General features: G+C 46.8%; 1 protein-coding gene across 9 annotated transcripts in view; it reads left to right on the top strand.

The window, feature by feature from the left end:
* The first annotated feature begins 3,294 nt into the window (after positions 1-3,294).
* Positions 3,295-19,697, top strand: part of Tmem229b (transmembrane protein 229B) — a 46,898-nt gene continuing 30,495 nt past the window's right edge. For 8 of the 9 annotated variants that reach the window (XM_031356072.1, XM_031356063.1, XM_031356071.1 and 5 more), the window contains exon 1: positions 3,368-3,702. The gene's annotated coding sequence lies outside the window, so the exon portion shown is untranslated. The other variant, XM_031356065.1, reaches the window with a different exon arrangement.

The raw sequence follows: 19,697 nt of genomic DNA, 5'->3' as shown, positions 1-19,697 counted from the left end.
GTGCCTACTGGACCTAATAGCTAAGTTTCCGGGAATTCAGAGCTGGCTGCCTGCAGCTCCTAACACTTTCCTTCCTCTGCAGAGAGCTGCCTCCCAAAGCCCAGAAGAAAGCCAAGCTCCTGCCAGACACAGAGAGGACTAGAGAGGGCTTTGTTCCACAGCAAGGGGTGTAGAGGGTGCCCCCTCATCAGCTTGACCTTGCTGCTAGATTTAGTGAGGTCACTCTGGCCAAACGTGTCTGAGTTGGGAGCAGTCTTGTGTCTTCCTGTACAGCCCATTTGAGTGTTTGTAGTCCTTCTCCCTGCTTTTCTCCCTCCCAGTGGAAAACAGTTCCTGTTATTGAAAGTCTACTTATATGCTCAGGACTTCACATGTATTGTGCCACTGGATTATCACATCATATTCATAAGGTAGGTGATAGGTTCTCTACTACACAGAAGATAAAGAAGGCCAAAAGTTCTTATCAATCTCATCTTGTAGCTGTATACATCCTCTACTAGTTTGAGGAGCCCAAGATAATGCCTATCATTCCTATTTGAACCCTAATGCTTCCCGCGTGGTATTAGATGAATTCCAGACCAGTCAAGTGCACTACTACAGAGCTTCATCTCCAGCCCCACTCTGGTTCCTTACTGAAGAACAAATTGTTTAGGCTAGGAACAGTATGTATGGGGATGGACTTAAAGCCCCTGGTCCACACTGCCCACTCCAGTTTAGAGGCGTGTCGTTGTTGATCCTGGAATACCCTGGCTAGGGACAGAAGGCTGATAGAGATCTGTGGTCTCATTAGGCAATCAAGGGAAGACACAGGATGCATCAAGTTAGGTTCAGGAAGTGGAAAAGCAGCCTGGCTCCTTGTCTTGAGTGGGGCAAGAGCGGTTGAGTGAACTCTGTGATCTTTTTCTTACATTTGTGTTGCATTGCTCCTCTGAGACCTCTATGCTTCTGGCACATTATAAAAAGGGGGATGAACAGGCTGAAGGAGATAGCTCAGCAAAGCATTTGCTGTTCTTGCAGAGGACCGAGGTTAGGTTCCCAGCACCCACAAGGCCACTCTCAACAGCCTGTATCTCAGCACCAGGGGTTCCAATCCCTTTGAGAGCACCTGGCATGAATGTAGCACACATACATGCAGGCAGAAACTCAAGCACAAGTTTTTGGGTTTGTCTTTTAAGGAAGTTAAGTGTTGCCATGTCTTTGGCCACTGTGATGGATATTCTTGGTTGTCAACTTGGCAGCTTCTGGAAGGAACTAAACACCCGAGCAGCAGACCACACCTGGGAGGGATTTTTCTTGTTTGTTTCTTCTTGAGGTCCCTAAATCTGGGCCACACCTTCTCGTGGATCCCGATGTACACTGAAGACCAGGTAAGACATCCAGCCTTGTGGACTGAAGAGCTATTGGATTCTTGGACCTTCTGTTGGGAGACAGCCATTTGTGAACTAGCTGGACCACAGCCTATAAGCCATGCCAATAAATCCCATATATTTTTCTTCTTCTTCTTCTTCTTCTTCTTCTTCTTCTTCTTCTTCTTCTTCTTCTTCTTCTTCTTCTTCTTCTTCTTATTTTGTTTGTTTGTTTTTTTCTGGGACAGGGTTTCTCTGTATAGCTCTGGCTGTCCTGGAACTCACTCTGTAGACCAGGCTGATGTCGAACTCAGAAATCTGCCTGCCTCTACCTCCCAAGTCCATATATGTTTTTCTATCTGTTCTGGTCCTCTAGAGAACTCTGACCAATACAGTCAACCCTCTCCTTAAATTTCCCTCTCCCGACCTTTTTTCCATGCTGCATCTCTGCAGGCTTTTAATTTAGTTCTCCTAGAACCCCATTTGTGCAGGGGTGATGGGGTGGCAGATTTTGAGCCCCAACATGCACACAAATGTATGAAGAAGCAACCATCAGACCTCTGAGGTCAGGTCCAGGCACTCATCGGGTATGTAAGAATTGTGGAAGACTGCTCTCTCTGATTTATTTTTTACTTTTTTTCCTTGAAACATTTTTTATTAGATATTTTCTTTATTTACATTTCAAATATTATCCCCTTTCCTGGTTTCCCCTCTGAAAACTCCCTATCCCATCCCCCCATCCCCTGCTTCTATGAGGGTGTTCCCTCCATCCAACCATCCACTTTCTCTTCCCCATCCTGGAATTCCCCTACATCGGAGCATCTAGCCTTCACATGACCAAGGGCCTCTCCTCCCACTTATGTCCCACAAGGCCATCCTCTGCTACATATGCAGTGGAGCCATGGGTCCCTCCATGTGTACTCTTTGGTTGGTGTTTTGGTCCCTGGGAGCTCTGGGCGGGGGGGTCTGGCTGGTTCACATCTGATTTATTTTTAAAATGGACATCTGTACACTTCCATGCCCGACCTGTTTGGGCCTTCCAGTAATCCCAGCATTGGGCAGGTGGGCACAGGAGGATGGGGAATTCAAGATCAGACCTATCCTAAAAACAGAAAGCAAGACCTTCCCATATGTTATTATAGGCCTTCAAGATTGTATGTTCCTCTTGGCTGAAGTACCCAGCACCAGGACTCATGGTTGATGCCAGAAAGGGAAACTTCATTCCTGTTTCCTGTAGGACCCACAACTAGTTGGGAGGCCTCTCTCTGAACTTGGAGTCATTGAGCTGATTTCCCACGTTCTAAATTCTAAATTGCCAAGGGTCTTTGTTGCTGTCCTTTTGTTGTTTTTACTGTATTGTCCATTGTTTTGCACCTCCTAAGAAGAACCCAGAAAGAACATATTCCATTTAATCTTCACAAACCAAGTCGTGGACCTTGGAGGTCCAGGCCCTGATTGAGGCAAATACTAGTTTTTCACAGGCTTCAGTTTCTCCATTTTTAGAAATGAGAATAATAACGATGACGAATATGATGATGATGATTAAAAAAACAAAAACAAAACAAAACAAAAAACAAATAAACCCATCTGGTCTACCTGCATCAATGATTAACTTGTATCAAACACATTGAGGGCACACAGTGGGTATGCAACACCATGTGAAGTGTGGATCTCTGGTAGCTTGAACCTCCACGACACCCAGATACCCAGAGTGAATGTTCTGCAAGCTGTTCCCTACAACTCCTACAATCGGGAGGTGACCCTTACTCCACACATGGATGGCAGGGAGTGCTAAGGAATCTTTACAGCCGCCACCTGAGCCGCGGGGGCTGGGGGATGCGGTCGGAGTCCTAGCAGGGCTGACCGCAGGCTGAGGATGAGTGGCGGGAATCGTCTGGGTTGGCGGGGGCAGCGGGCCCGGCGGATACCCGGGCGCTGAAGGAGTTAAACAGGGCCGGGGGCAGAGCGTCTGTCAGAAGCGAGCATGTGCAGTTTGCACCGCATCCGTACTATGGGTGAGTGCCGCCGCCGCCGCCTGGGGCTGGGTTCCGTGGGGCAGCAGTGGCTGCAGCTCCCCGGGCCCCGCGCCGCCCCGGCGGCCGCGGACACTCGATGCGGGAATAGTCGCGGGCGGGTGGCGTGGGGGAGGCTCGTCCGGTCACTCGGCGCGGGGGGAGCCCGAGCGCCGGGCGTGGGGGCAGGGAGCAGGCGACGCAGGAGAGCGCCCCGAGTCCCGGCGCGGGAGGAGGAGCGGGAGCCAGCCCGTGAGACCGCGCTCTTGGCCGCACCTGCGTCGGGCAGACGGCCGCCCGACCCTGCCTTGCCTTGCTCTACCCTCGTCCCCGGCCCCGCACCGGTAGGTGCCCGCGATGCCCGCAGAGAGGCCTTTCCGCCGCGGAGAGAGGTGTCTGCGCCGGGCGGGCAGCGCGGAGCGTGGGGGCGCGGGTGATGGGGCGGTGATGGGGGAAGACCCGGCGACCCCGTGAGGGGACTCTATCCGGATCCCACTTCCTCTTTGCTTTCGGTTTCGGAGCGGCTGCTGGAACTGGAGAGCGAGCCGCAGATTAGATGCTGTGTGTCTGAGCTTGGATTCCCTGCGGGGGATGGGCGCACAGGGGGGCGTGTTGGCGAAAGGGGTGCACATTGGCAACTTTCCCCGCCTGAAACAAAGGGGTGCCGGGTTGAGACGAGGGTGAGAGATTCGACTGAGGTTCTGAGACCTCTGAAGGTTGACATCTCCTCCCTAGCCCAGGGGAGTGCACCCCGAGGCCCTCTGCAAAGGACAGAGGGGGGCGCCAGACTGGATGGAAGCTGGAGAGCCAGGTCTGGGGAGTAGGAACCACAGACCCTCCTGACTTTGCGGGTTGAGGAGGAAATCCTGTCAAAATAACCTATTACCTTTTCTTTCGTCCGCATGAAGGAACTGGGTGATGGTGGGCTGCACACCTTGGCATTCTTTTTTTCAGGTGGGTGCCTAGGTCAGTGCCCAGCCCCTGGCCGTTAGTTCTCCGTCTGCATTCACCATCTCTGTTTCCTTGTGGGAACTGCGATGGGTAGTCCTATTTCTGGCAAGGCCAGGGAGGTATTGGCCTCTTTTCCCAGGTGTCTTCTTTTCTCTCTTTCTATGACCAGTCAGAAACGGACCCTTTTCCCCTCTTTCCCTCATTATTTCTCCTTTCTTTCCTGGGGTTTCTTAGGAGGTATGATCTCTTTGGGCACAGGGTTTGTGGTGTCAGGTTGTTCCAACTCTGGTTAGATGCTCACTGGAGGACCCTTGGAAGCTGCATACTAGTGTAAACTTGGGGTTCTTCTTACCCATTGTTGAGTGTTCTCTGTACCCCAATAACAAATGATCATCACACTGGGGTCCTCATAAAGCCTTGAAAGCCCCCCCCCCTCTGTAATAGGAAGAGGGGTCAAAGAGAGAGCTGATGGACCTCCCTTAAGGATGGTATAAGGACTTTCTCTCTAGAGGACAAATGGGCACAGGTTCCAAGACCCCAATTCCCAATCTGTGCCTCTGGGAACCAGGTCCCTCTAGCTTGCAGATGGCATGCATGTGACCATTGGTTCCTGCCCTGTGGTAGCACAGCCATCCAGGAGCTCCTGTCATCTACCTGGTTGCCAGGCAGAGCTATACTTGCTTCTGTGTATGACCTGACCGGAGACAGGCGGCCCGGTGAGCTCTGTACTCCTGGGTGATCCTCTTGCATCTCTGTGAGGGAGCCAATGACACACCTGGCTGGACCAAGGATGCATCTACAGGGACAACTAGGTTTGGAGACATGAGGGGTGGGCTGACGTGAACCTTCTTTACCCTTTCTGAGACTTTGGGTTCAAAAACAGAGACAGGCACTAGGGTGATGGAACGCTGGTCTTTGGAGAGACATGATAAGTCCATTTAGCCTTGCTTTTGGCCACTGCAAGGCAGGATCAAGGGAGATTCTAGGACTTGTAAGGGATCACAGGAGAGAAGAAGGTGTTCCATCTGTGGCCCTGGAACTAAAGTGGCTAAGGTTAGGTCAGGTGGCTATCGCAGGCAACACAGGTAGCAGCCCTTCTGTGGAGATCCTCCATCCAGCTCTGATTATGGCTCTGTCTCTGTTGGGTTATCCTGAGCTGTTGACTCACGGGCTGAGGGTAGTGCCCAGTGGCCTGACCTCTCCAGCGGACAGGGTACAGGAAGGTTCTTCTATGGACTGATTGTTCTTCAGATATACAATCTGTGAGGTAAGAGTGTGGGCTCCCTCGCCTCTCTCCTTGGATGCGATGGGACGTGATCTCCTACATTTATAAATTGATTTAAGAGCCTGGAGTTCCTGAAAGAAATATATCAGAAGAGTTAGCGAGTCTTACAGCGTGTTTATTTCAGTTGACTCCAGGTTGCGTATTGTTTTGAAAGGGGAAAGTGTCATTTTACAGGGAAGGGCTGAATTACAGCTTTTGCGATAGGGAAATGGTGGTGTTAGTTTTAAAAGTGTCGTTTTTATCAGAAAAGTTGCCGTAGTACACAGGCAGTGAGTGGTTTTGCTGTCTGCCTCTGCTCATGGGACAACTCTGAGCTCTCCAAAGGAGACGACGAATCAGGGTGTTTGTGGCAGTCACCCTTGGAGCTCTGAAAGGGGTCTCTGATGATGTGGGGGCCTCTGGTGTCACAGGGAGAGAGAGAGCTGGCTAAGAGCAGTAAAGTGAGGCAGCTTGGTTTAGCAGCAGCCATATCAGATCTGGCTGTCCTTGAGGGAGAAAATGGAGAGCTAACCCTCCCTTCGCTTGCTCAACTGCTCTCAAATTTGTGGCCTTTAAACCCCCCTTCTCCCCATCCCTTTTACCCCCTAATTACAAACAAGGTGGTTTGGGTTTTAGTGGGTTTTTGGTTCGGTTTTGTTTCTTAATTCAAGAACATTCCTTTTAAAGTGTGAATAATTTCTGCCCTTGGCAACCTGGGTTCCTTTTGTTCAAACCTGGCCAAGGAGGGAATCCAGAAAAGGATTAAGATCATCTGAAACTGGCTATGTTTTCTGCTTCTTCCCTCCACGCCTTTTCGGAAACCAGTTTGTTTTTGAAAAGTAGAGGGTACTCGAGTTTTGAGGGGAAAGAGGGTAGAAGCTGCATTATTATTATTATTATTATTATTATTATTATTATTATTATTATTATTTTGGTTCTGGTCCTCCAGTCACTCCCAGCACCCTGGGGATGGCTGGTATGCACTAATGTTCCTTTCCTGGGATTAGAAGAAGGTTTAGAATCAACCATCTGATGATTCATGGCTTAATGCTTTCCAAGATGCTAGAGTCGGATTTGGGTGCTGTAGGTTTGGTTCAAGCATGGTGACAAATGCCTGTAATCCTAGTCCTTGGGAGGTACAGGCAGGGGGATTCTAGGCCAGCCTGGTCTACATTTAGAGTTCCAGACCAACCAGGGTTATATAATGATATACATTTGCCTCATCTCAAGCTATGGGATGCTCTATGATGCTGTAAATGGAAAAGGAAGTGCTTTCTTCCTGTGGCACACATATTCACATAAAACTGAGGCTGGGTGAGGGAGCTGCTGATTCTCAGGCTAACCTGGAAAGCCCACTTGCAGCTTCTTGCTCTCATGCAATAGGCTCCAGGAATGGGCTCCTGCATGCCTCCAAGCAAAGGTTCTGCTTAATGTTCATTTTGACATCAGTTTCTCTACCTGTAAATTTAGTGGGGTTGAAATCGGAAGAGTGATGCTGGCCCTCGGCTCCTTCAGAGAATGGTTGGTTCTCAGAGGGTGCTTTCTGTCCCTTTCCAATGCTGACAGTTTTGGGACAGGGTTGGACGTGGTCAAGTCCATGGACATAGCTATTGCCATTTGCATCTCTGAGCTTCTAGATCCCACCCTTTCTTTTTCTCTGATGGCTCCTGGGGACTTTGAGAGCTTCTGCCCTCTATCATGGCTGATGGTGTAGAAGAGTCAGCAATATGAATATTGTAGCAGACTGTCTACATGGGCAGGAACTGGGTCTTGAAACTGCTCTTTCCTCTGGAATCTTGGCAGTATAAAAATTTCACTGGCAATGTAGAATTAGGAGATTTAATTGATAAGGGGACTTAGTAAGTCAGAGCATCTCTGTCATACCTCTTCTCTCTCGAGGTTCCACATCTGGGACATGTTGGATCATCCATTCAGATTGCTTTAGCCGATGGGCTCCAATGATAAATGGCTTCTAGTAGATCTATCCATTCATTGTTTCAGTTTTAAAGAGGCACCTCTGCCACATGAGCTTCTAGACTGGTCCATCTTCACGAGAGAAGTTTTAGTAGGGCCTCGACAGCAGACACAAGTCTAGAGATACCAGCCAAGAGATGGAGGGCTACAGAGCGAGGGTTCTTCTCTGAACCCTCCATATAGATATACATGGGGTCTATGTAATGTTGCTCATGGTAGATGTGTTTAGGGCTGACCACTTAGGTTTGGATAAATCATGGGGCTCATCCCTAAGGAAAACTGATTCTCCTCCTCTGAGCAGCCAGTGATTGCCTGTGGGTGGGATCTTATGAAATTTCCTCCATCCACGGAGTTTGCCAACTGGTGTCACCATCTTGCAGGTCTTGTATAGGCAACCACATTGTTGAGATTTTCTGGGTGCAGCTTCCCTGTCATATCTGGAAGATGTTTTCTAGTAGCAGGTATCTTGGTACTCCAGCTCTTAAAAATCTTTTTACACCCTGTTCAATGGTTTCCTCGGACACTCGGGTTTAGGGGTTGTGTTGTAGACATACCAGTTGGGGTCGGGGACTGTCTCAGCCATTTATTCTCTACTTCTGACCGTTGTGGATCTCCATAATAGTCTTCATCTGTTGCAAAAAGAAGTTTCTTTGATGAGGGGTGAGAGCTAGACTTATCTGTGGGTATAAAGAGAAGCATTAGACTACTATTAAAAATTATACTGGTTTTAGGAAACTGGCAGAGGTAGATTCTGCTCTAGGGTCTGTGACCTCTACAGCCATAAGTATTTGGTCAGTTTGCAGTACCTGGCATGACTTCCTTCCTCTTAAGCAGGCTTTAAGTCCAGTTAGATAGCTGTTGGTTATCCCTAAGATAAAAGTGCAACTATTGCACCATTAGAGATATCTTGGCAGGCCAGTCATCGTTGTGGTTAGCCTTCGCAGCTGGGTAGGACCAGCAACTGCTTTTCTCTCTTAGCAGCTTGCATCGCACCTCCCAATACTCTGAGAGTTAGTCTCAGGGAGGATCATGCAACTGTATTTAGCGTATGTACAACCCCCATTTGTCTGTCTAGTGGTGCCCTTAGCTAGTCTCCATCTCAGTTCCTAAGTTCCTAGTCTTTAGGATCCCTCTCCCTCTTTTTCCCAATTAACACACACACACACACACACACACACACACACACACACACACGCACTCACACACACACACTTCCAAAGTCAGGACTAAGGAACCTGAACATTGGTCACACTTTTATCTACATCATTAAACAAATATGGACAATAGATATTGCTATCATTTGGGCAGCATAAGCAGCAGTTCTCAAGTCTTCTCTGATACTGTGCAAGGCTTTTTTTTTTTTTTTTTTGCTTACCCAAAGCAATGAGGTGACCTTCTTATACTGACCTAATATAAGTGCGTATGTCTGCACAGTTCCTGACATGTGAAAGTACTTATTAAATCACCAGCTGTGATAGTTGGATGTCATCTGACACACCGACTTCTAGGTCACTGGACAATGACATTGTTTTAAAGAAACAACTCCAAAATCAGGAAATCTGAGAATACTCCCCATCCCGCTTGCTTGATTGACCTTGGGTGAGCCATTTCAGTGCTCTGAGACTTAACTCCATATGTGAAATTTCAGGTTGCTTCAATGGTCAGAGCACTAACAGTTGACAGTCACCGTGTATTGAATACTCACTCTCTGCCAGGCATTTATATGTTCTCCTGTATACCACTGAGAAAGCTACTATTGATTACCCCCATTTTACAGCTGGAAAGACTGAGCTCTTGCAAGAGCGATCACACATTTCATCTGGCTAGAAAATGTCCAGACTGGGACTTGAGCTGAGGTTTTTCTGCTGCTGATTGTGAGTGTTGGATTGGTCGGGTGATAGAACAAGTGACTGACAGCAGAGGTGGTGTGAGCGTATAGGAGAGTTTATGTGGATTAAACATGGCAGCTAAAGGAAGATGGAAGGACACATTCTTGAAAACTAGCATCCTCGTGAGTGTTCCGGGAGGAGGGTGAAATCTGTACCCTGCAGTGGAGAAGTAGACCAGATGGCCTGGAAGTTATTATAAAGGGAACAGGCTTTCTGCTTGGCATAGCAACGTATCTTATAAACCCCATTTCGTTCTGATACTAGCGTTTTCCTCTTGCTTGGTAGGCTCTTGGGTAGCATTTTCCTTTCTGTTACCCTCCTGCCGTCAGAGCAGCTCATCTTAGCAAATATGTGTCTGGAGTCTTTGTCCTCAGAGCCTCCCTTCTCTTGACCATCACTGTACATCTGGAGGACTTGATTATGGCTCGAATCCCAGATACACTTTGCAAAGCACAGAAAATGTTAGACTAGGGTTTGGAATAAAACTCAATGGTACAGAACTTGCCTAGAATACATGAAGACTGGGTGATCAATCCCCAGCACTGGAAAAAAAATAGGTTTGCCTTATATTCGTCAGATTACTCTAAATCCATCAGGCTACCCTGTTCTGAGAAAGGATTTACTCCGGGTAGAGATAACAAGCTACTTCAGTGGTAGCTATCCTCAGTCCTAGACAATTCGACTTTATGTCTCTTACATCATTCGGGGGTGTTTATGGAAAGGAATGAGCATTACGGAGGAGGCCTGGGAGAGGAGGGCTGACGATATTAGAGTTGTTGAGAAGCCATTTGATAGAATCACATGGTAGGGACAAGATGATGAGCTCTGGCTTTGGTTCAGTGACTCTGTACATGGGATGTAAATCCTGTGGGTTTTGGTCCCTTTGTGTATAAAATAGGAATTGCCAAATGAGACTCTCTGTAGCCTTTCTTCTAGGAAGTGTGCTGGACGATCCAGTGGGCTGGGAGTGATTCTGGCCTTCCTCAGGGAGGACTCAGCTCCTCTGGAACTGATGGAGGTCAGAGCCGAGGAAGCTGGGGTGGAGTGGAAGGAGAACGAAGCCATCCTGGAAGTTAAGGGGCAAAGCCAGAGCTAGAATAAGAACTTTCTAGTGAAGGGGTAATAGGACTGGCATTCCTCCTGTCCTACTGAGGGAGCGGAGAGGGGGCATTGGCGTGCTTTCCTCACCACACTCCCTGCAGCATGGTAAGTACCCTTTGCCTTCTCTGAAACCTCACTTCATCCCTTCACAGCCCCAGAGCAGCCTCCAGGGAAAGCCGCAGCACAGCTGTGCCTTGTAGGTGTTTCATAGTCTGCATTTGGGTTCGGTGGACTCTTCCTCCTCCTCCTTCCCCCACCCCTCCTCTGACTCCTCTTCTTCTTCTTCCTCCTCCTTCTCTTCCTCCAACTCCTCTTCTTCTTCTTCTTCTTCTTCTTCCTCCTCCTCCTCTTCCTCCCTCCTCCTCCTGCTCCTCCTCCTCCTCCTCTTTCTCTTCCTCTCCCTGCTGCTTCCTAGCTCTTCAAGACTTCAAGACTTTGCCTGAAACCTCCTGAGTAACACAGTGCTTGGGAGAACCTCTTCTACTGCCCTACCTTGGCCTGAAGGAACAAGACCAAGCCAAGAACTCAGCCAGGGGCTAAAGGTCATGGCCTCTTTGCTCATGGAATTAGACCATCTGGGTCCCCTCTGAGTAGGGCCAGTTGTATAAGGATCTGCTCATTCTTTCTTCCTTATACACCCTCTGGTTTTTATTTTATTATATTGGTGATTGAGGAGCTACTGAGTTCCTCCCAAAGCCCCCAAACCAATCATTTCTGTCCCTGCCTACTTTGTTTTTCCCTCTTTGCTCCCTGTTTCTCTATATTAGTTATTTCTTCAAAAATAATTTATTATTTTTATGCATATTTGTGTTTTGCCTGCATGTATGTTTTTCACGTTTTAGAGTTACAGGCAGTTGTAAGCTACTCTGTGAGTGCTGAAAGTTGAACCCAGGTCCTTAGGAAGAGCAGTCAGTGCTCTTAACCACTGAGCCATCTTTCCAGCCCCCTCTACTAGTTATTTCTGTAGTGTTCACATACCTCAGAGGGGATGAGAGGCTTAATTTTTTTTTTGATTTTTACAAAATTATGTGTATGAGTGTTTTGCTTGAATATATGTCTATGCACGATGTATATTCAGTACCCATGTAGGTCAGAAGAAGGCATTGGATCCACTAGAACTAGGGTTACAGAAGGTTATAAACCTACCCTGGGCCTCCTGGAACTCAAGCCTGATCTTTTAGAAGAACAGCCAGTGCTCTTTAGCACCCTCCAGCTCCACGAGAGGCCATTTTAACTACAAGGACAAACATTTCATTTTAATAGCTCTTCACAAACAATTCTGTGTCCCAGGATGCCTTTATGTCCACTCAGGGATTTTACTTTTTTCCCTACCCGTGGACAAACAGTCAGTCAGGCTTTCTAAGTTTTCTGGTTGTTCCTGGGCAGTAGAGGGTCCTGTAGTCACTTTAAGTCACAAACGTGGCCTCAGTTCAGAATTTCATACAGCCACATCTTTGTCACTGAGCTGCAAAGGACAGACAGGTGTTCAGTGGCTGGCACTTCTGTTTCTTGGGCCTGACAGGCATTCAATGCTGATTCTTTCTCTTGTGGCCATGCTCGTGAATCTCTTAGAAATAACTCCCTTCTCAGCTGCTGAGATGGGAAAATCTATCACTGGACATGGTAACTCTCGCTCAGGATGCCAGAGCTGGGAAGACTGAAGCAAGAGGTTTGCTTCAGATTCAAGGCCAGTGAGGGCTGCAGAGTGAGCTCCAGGATAGCCTAGGCTATAAAATGCTACCCTTGTCTCAAAACAAACAAACCAATAAAAAGAGAGAGAGAGAGAGAAGATTATCTGTCATTCCATATTACTGCTCCTGCCTTAGGGTCCCCCACCAGTGATTTACCTCCAGTCTCTGTCCACTAAGTCCCTTTATTTGGTCCTCGTAGGTACTTTGGACACGCCCTGCTCCCACACACTCACGTTGCTTCTGGAAACCAATCCCAAATCCTTCAGAGCAATGAATCTGAAGTGCAGGTGTCCACCCAGCTCAGCAGTCTCCCTGGCTCTTCCAGCAGCTGATGGCCGCTCTGTGCTTTACCATCTGTTCATCCCTACCCGCTGTTTTCTCGCCTGTAAGGAACAGACATCAAGTGGTGGTCCCGAGTGGTCCTGTGGCAGCTCTTCTCACCACCCAGCCCTCAGAGAAAATTCTGGGGGTAGGGTGGGGGCATAGCTCAGGTGCAGCGCTCTCTGGATTCCTCTCCATTCTTCTTCTAGGCGCCTGCCTAGCCTGACCATTTGACCTTTTGGGCCCTCAGTGTGAGGAAGGAGCGTGCACACCTTTTTTTTTTTTGTCTTTGAAAACATCCATCCTTGACAGGTATCACACTGGAGAACAACATACCTTTCATATCTTGGTGTTTTAATATTTCTGACATTTTATATGTAGTTCATTAAAATCATAAGTATAAGGGCTGGAGAGATGGCTCAGTAGTTAAGAAAGCATACTTCTGCTGGGTGGTGGTGGCTCATGCTTTTCATTCCAGCACTCGGGAGGCAGAGGCTGGTGGATCTTCATGAGTTTAAGGCCAACCTGGTCTGCAGGGTAAGTTCCAGGCTACACAGAGAAACCCTGTCTAGATAAACAACAAAATTTCATATTGATTCTCTGTAGGGTCTGAGTTCTGTTCTCAACAACTTCCTACTCCAGGAATCCAATGCCTCTGGCCTCCATGAACACTGCCAATCATTTTTACAAGCCCATGCACAGTCACATATACATACATATAATTTAAAAAGTAACTGTTAAGTTAGGTGTAGTTATATATACTTAGCGCTCGAGAAACTGAAGACAAAGAATAGGATTGTGTGTTTGAGGCTTGGGAGGTAACTCCTTTGGTAAAATGCTTGCCATGTGAGCATGAGGATCTGAGTTTAGATCCCCAGAACCTGTGTAAAAGCTAGGCACCACAGCACACATCTATAATCCCAGCACTAGAAAGACAGAGATGGTGAATCCCTGGAGCTTGCTGGCCAAGCAGCCTAACTGAATCAGAGTGCCGGTCAGTAAGAGATTCTGTCTCAAAAGTAAGATGGAGTGTGACTAAGGAAAATTTCATATCAACCTATGGCCTCTATACAGGTGCATCTGCACACATACACAAAACTAAGTACCTACACAAACTTACACACATACACACACAGAGAGAGCTAATCTAAACAGGTTAATGAGAGCAATTAACATTTATTGAGTTCTTACATAGTAATCCTCTATATCCAAAGGTTATTCATATATGGATTCAACCAATTGCTGATCAAAACAATTCAGAAAAAAATTACTACATTTTACTGAACGTCTATAGACTTTTCTTGCTATTATTTTCTAATCAACACAACACAGCTACCATTTATATAGTATTTGTTATGTACGACAAGCCATCCAGAGATGATGTAGAACGTGGAGGATGTGCCTAGGTCAGAGGCGTTTTGTATAGGAGATCTGCATTTTTGCAGACGTTGGTATGGCCCGGGGTTTCCTAGAAACCGCCGCCTTTCCACACTAAGAGACCATAATGCTAAGTGCTGGTTTCAGTACAATGAACAGGCACTCTCAATCCCCACGAGGGAAGTGCTCGGGCATCTCTGTTTTACAAATGAATAAACTGAGGCAAAGGGAAGCTAAAGCAATTTGTCTAAGGTCACGTGTGGTTGGTTGGCATCGGGCGTTGAGATTTGAATGGAGGAAATCTGACCCCAGAGTGTGCATCTTTAAACCACAGGGCCCTTCTGTGTCCCATGAGGGAGGGGTCCTAAAGGCAACACTTACTTACATGGTTGACAGATGCTGCTTTGAGATGTGCTTTTGCTCCCTCAGTCCGGCATTGGAGTCTCCCTGCATTGTCCTCTCCTCTCCCGACACCCCCGCTCCGACAACCTCGACTGTGTCTTTTCCCAGAGTCTAACCCACCTGCCTAGGTGACCTGCCAAGTTTGTGCCTCCTGTGAACGAGCTAGCTTCAGGGCCTTCATCTGGCTGGCTGTCTAGAACTCAGCCAAACCGTGTCTGCCGGTCTCTTTCAACTCCTCTTTTCATTTTATCACTAAGTTGCTATTACTGCATTCATTCATGCCAAGGGCAACGAACATGAAATTGGCGATCAAAGTCACTAATTGACTATTGCTAGCTTATGCAAAGCCCTGGCTTCTCCAAACCTTCGTTTTATCATCTTTATGATGGAGGTGTGGATTAGGTTCCTTCAACTTGTAATAATCTATGATTTTACTCACCTGAAAAAATATTGTATATGTATTTGTGTCTGCCTGAGTATATATATGTGCACTGAAGGTAGGAGCTTATGGAGGTCAGACGGAGTGTCGGATCCTCTGGAACTAGAGTTACAGGAATTGGGAGCCACACCCCCTCTTTTTTTTTTTTTTTTTTTTTGAGACAGGGTTTCTCTGTGTAGCCCTGACTGTCCTGGAACTCACTCTGTAGACCAGGCTGGCCTTGAACTCAGAAATCCACCTGTCTCAGCCTCCCAAGTGCTGGGATCAAAGGCATGTGCCACCACTGCCCTGCTAGGAGCCACCACATCTTAATTACCTTCTTGTTTTCTATTAGCTCTTAGGATCCTGAAGGTTCAGGACTCCTGGCAAGCTTTACATACAGATATGCATATTAGTTGGAAAAATCTTTCATGCCATGTCTATCCTGGACTTGACCGACTTTTAGAAACCACACTTTCTAGGTGATTACCAGTGAGGGTTCAGGGGTTTTACTCTTCAGAATGAGTTTAAAACAAACATTCCAGGTCCAGTCTGCTGCCTTTCTCCTTTCAGAAACCCATCTAACACTCATTATGCCACAGATCTCTTTAATGACAATGAAAGAGAAACATTCTTAAACTGAGAATTAACTGATGACAGTGGGACCAAACCTGAACGGAGAAGGTCATAGATGGCTACACACATGGCAGAGTGTGTTTGTAGATGTCATCGCGGTTTCTCTAAGGGGTAATCCCTCCCTAGCCCTGGCTATGGGAATTGTGTCATTTATTATATGAGGTCAGCATTACTTTTTCAGAAATCTAAAACGTTCTGAATTCCAAGGCTGTGGGATAAACATTCAAGGTTGTATAGTATGTTTCTTGGCAAAGGTGCTAATGGCTCTGATGTTCTTTTTTTTTTTTTTTTTTTTTTTTTTTTTCCAAGACAGGGTTTCTCTGTGTAGCCCTGGCTATCCTGGAACTCACTCTATAGACCAGGCTGGCCTTGAACTCAGAAATCTGCCTGCCTCTGCCTCCCAATTGCTGGGATTAAAGGCACGCGCCACCACTGCCCGGCTCTAATGTTCTTTTGACCTCTTTTTTTTTATTATTATTATTAGATGTTTTCTTTATTTACAATATCTCCTTTCCCATGTTCCTCTCCAAATAAAATAAAATAAAATAAAAACTAAAACTAAAACAAACCCCTGTTCCCTCTCCCCTCCCCCTGCTTACCATCCCACCCCCTCCTGCTTACTGGCCCTGGCATTCCCCTACACTGGGGCATAGAACCTTCACAGGGCCAAGGGCCTCTCCTCCCATTGATGACCGACTTGGCCATCCTCTGCTATACACATGCTGCTGGAGCCATGATTCCCCCCATGTGTACTCTTTGGTTGGAGTTTTAGTCCCTGGGAGCTCTGAGGGTACTAGTTAGTTCATATTGTTGTTCGTCCTAAGGGGCTGCAAACCCTTCAGCATCTTGGGTCCTTTCTCTAGCTCCTTCATTGGGGACCCTGTACTCAGTCCAATGGATGGCTATGAGCCTCTACTTCTGTATTAGTCAGGCACTGTCAGAGCCTCTCAGGAGACAGCTATTTCAGGCTCCTGTCATCCAGCACTTGCTGGTCTTTTGGCCTCTTTAAATGTCACAGAACTTCAGAGGAGTCTCTACGTCATTGATGTCTCCTGAATCCTAACCATGGTTCTCATGAAGCTGCTGCCATTGACCATGGTTTACTGTGTTTTGAAAATATTACATTAAAATATCATTTATGGTAGCTAGAGAAATGGCTCAATGATTAAGAGCGCTTGCTTCTCTTGTGGAAGACCAGAATTCAGATCCCAGCATACATGTCAGGCGGCTCACCTCAACCTGGTACTTTAGCTCCAGGGGAACCCATATTCTCTTCCAGCTTCCAGAACACATACATGTACACATAAATTATATATTTAATTATGCACGCATGCACGCGCGTGCGCGCACACACACACACACTCTTCATTTGTAAGCTGCTTTACACTTTGGACTTCAAGCAAATAAATGCTCTTTGTTTTTGACCTGAGGTTTGCTATGTAGCCCCAGCGGGCCTTGAACTTGAAACCTTCCTGCCTCAACCTAAGTGCTGTGATGACCATCAGGCACTACAGTGCTCGCTTGCCAGTGCCTTTCCTGCCTCAGCCGGTCCTGGCTTTCGGTTCATTCCCTGAAGGAAGCTTGGAACACTAAGTCTATGTCTTTGAGATGAAACTGGGGCATACCTGCTAGACTAGGCTATGCCCTGGTCCCTCCTTGGCATAGTTAGCTCACATGAATAAGCTTGATGGTTTCTAGAGGCATTTTCTGTACTTGGTTTTTCTTTGGAGCCCCAAGACCTCATTTCTCCTCTTTCATCTGGGCAGTGATGCACCTTATTGATCATTATAGCTGTGTTGACTGGGCATTTTTACTATTCATTTATTTAGATTGGCTATTTGGGATGAAGTCTCACTGTGTCATCAGAGCTGGCCTAAACCCAGCACAGGAAGGCTATGACTGCCTCCCTGCCTCATCCTCCCAAGTGCTTGGGAACTACAAGCACAAAGCCACCACTTTTGCTTGACCACACCTTTGAACATTAAAACGTAGATTCAAATGCTTATGGGAAATGCAAAAACTACACAGACAAAACAACCCTACAGACATTCAGAATGATGGAAGACACCACTGTGCTCATTCTCCTCCTCTTGCTCCTCTTCTCTTTTGCTTGAAAATTGAGAGGAATTAGGATGCAGAGTTGCACGTTGACAGTCATAAGTCCTGTTTCTGGACCCTTCATAAGGCAGGTCCTTTACTCTCCTTCCTACTTGGCCCCTACGTATCCCTTGGTTATGAGAGACACACAAATCAACTATCTTCTCTTGAATTTGTCCATGTTGAGAAATGATGGCCACTGGAAGGTTAGGCCACTCCCCTTGACTACTAATTAATCAGCTCCTCTCAAGAGGCTGAGCTGTATTTCTACCTCTGCCATCATTTTAACTCGTCGGAAGTTCTCCAAATGGCTCCCTTCTCTGTCCCTATATCCTGCCACGATTCCTCACAGTTTGGCATTTTCCATAAATACCCCTAAGCACCCTCCTCTGTGCTGTGTACTCATCTTTAGTCCATTAAGGAAGATATTCCACAGACTCAGCCTGGCACCTGCTTCTTTGGCCTCCTCTAAGCACCATCTCTGCCTCCAGACATTGAATCATTTGTCATTTCCCTACCCTGTCCAGATAACTTGTGATCTTTCTGTTGTCATATTGTGCTGGAAAAAAATGCTGAGATAGAGTGTAACTTGAATTAGTAAGCAAATACCATTTCCCAAAGGTGCTCAGTTGAAGTTTGGCCATATTGTCTCTAGAACGGTCACTTGGGAGCTCTAGTCTATGAAGGGAAAGGACCATTGTTTTTATTCTGAGGGGCAGATCATTGGCTCCACCCTAATTCTTCTTGTCCCCCTGGCATTGCAGTTTCCTTCGCTTTTAAAGACTCAACCTACAGTGATGCCCCATTTCAGTCAGCCTATTGGTGGGGCCTCCTAATTACTCTGAATAAAATTGAGACACCGGCACCTAACTATATAAACATAAACTTTTGTCCATTTTTCAGTGCTGGAGATCAAACTCAGGGCTGTACATGCAAAACCAGTAGTCAGTCACTTAGTTACATCATAGCCCTTGTTTGTTATTGTTGGTGCTATTTATTTGTGTTTATTTTCTCCCTACCCTTTCTCTCTCTGTCTCTGTCTCTCTGTCTCTGTCTGTCTTTCTCTCTGTGTCTGTCTCTCTCTCTGTCTGTCTCTCTGTCTCTGTCTGTCTGTCTGTCTGCCTCTCTCTCTCTCTCTCTCTCTCTCTCTCTCTCTCTCTCTCTCTCTCTCTCTCTCTCTCTCTCTCTCTCTCTGTGTGTGTGTGTGTGTGTGTGTGTGTGTGTAGTACTGGAGCTTGGTACCAGGACTTTACCACTAAGTTATATCCTAAGCTTGTTTAATTTGTTTTTATTTTGATATGGTTTTTATTTATGTAGCCCTGGCTGTCCTGGAACTTACTCTATAGAACAGGCTGGCCTTAAACTCAGAGATCTGCCTGCCTCTCCCCCCGAGTGCTGGGTTTAATGGCATGTACCACCATCACCCAGGCCTTTATTTTTATCTTAAAGCAGGCTCTCTCACTAAGTTGCCCAAGCTTGTCTTAAACTCATGTTGTAGCCCAAGAAAGCCTCAGACTTGCACCCTTCCTGCCTCAGTCTCCTTGCTGAGTAGCTGGGATTACAAGCATGAGCCACTGTGACACTAGGCCTCTTGTGGTTTTATTTTGTCTTGTTTTTGAGACATAGCCTTGATTAGCTCAGGCTAAGCCTTAGACTTGTTCTTGGTCCCCAGGGTGACCTCAAACTCTTTCACCTCTCCAGCCTTTGCCTCACAAAGGGCTGAGATTACAGGCAGGTGCAACCATACATGCTGCCTCTATATTAATTTTTTTAATTAGTATAAATGGTCAACTCTAATCTAAAAGAGAAATAAAGTGAGAACTTAGTTATCATGCAGTATCATATATTCGGTGTGTAACTGGTTTGCCATAACCACCTGAAGTCAGAAGCTGGATCCTTTGCATAGTAACCACTGAGAATGTGCCGACCAGAAAAGAGATACAGGTGTGTGCTGTGGGTGACTCACCATACCAGGAAAGGTGCTACTACTACATAGTGATGAGCATTTCTTGGTAGCATTCCCAGGAATCTAAAGTAGGATGTCCTTTCAATTTACATGTTAATGGCATTCCTGGCCAGTGCAGCAGCCAGCAAAGCCACGCTAATGCTGGGTGTGGTGACACATATACCCGGGAGCCCAACATTTAATAGGCTGTGGCAAGAGGATTTCTAGTGGAGGCCAGCCTGTGATACATAGCCAGACTGTGTCTCAACCAAA

Source organism: Mastomys coucha, unplaced genomic scaffold, assembly GCF_008632895.1.
Source record: "Mastomys coucha isolate ucsf_1 unplaced genomic scaffold, UCSF_Mcou_1 pScaffold6, whole genome shotgun sequence".
NCBI classification, from domain to species: Eukaryota; Metazoa; Chordata; class Mammalia; order Rodentia; family Muridae; genus Mastomys; species Mastomys coucha.
The sequence above is the reverse complement of the archived record's forward strand: the minus strand, read 5'-3'. Positions and strand labels throughout refer to the sequence as shown.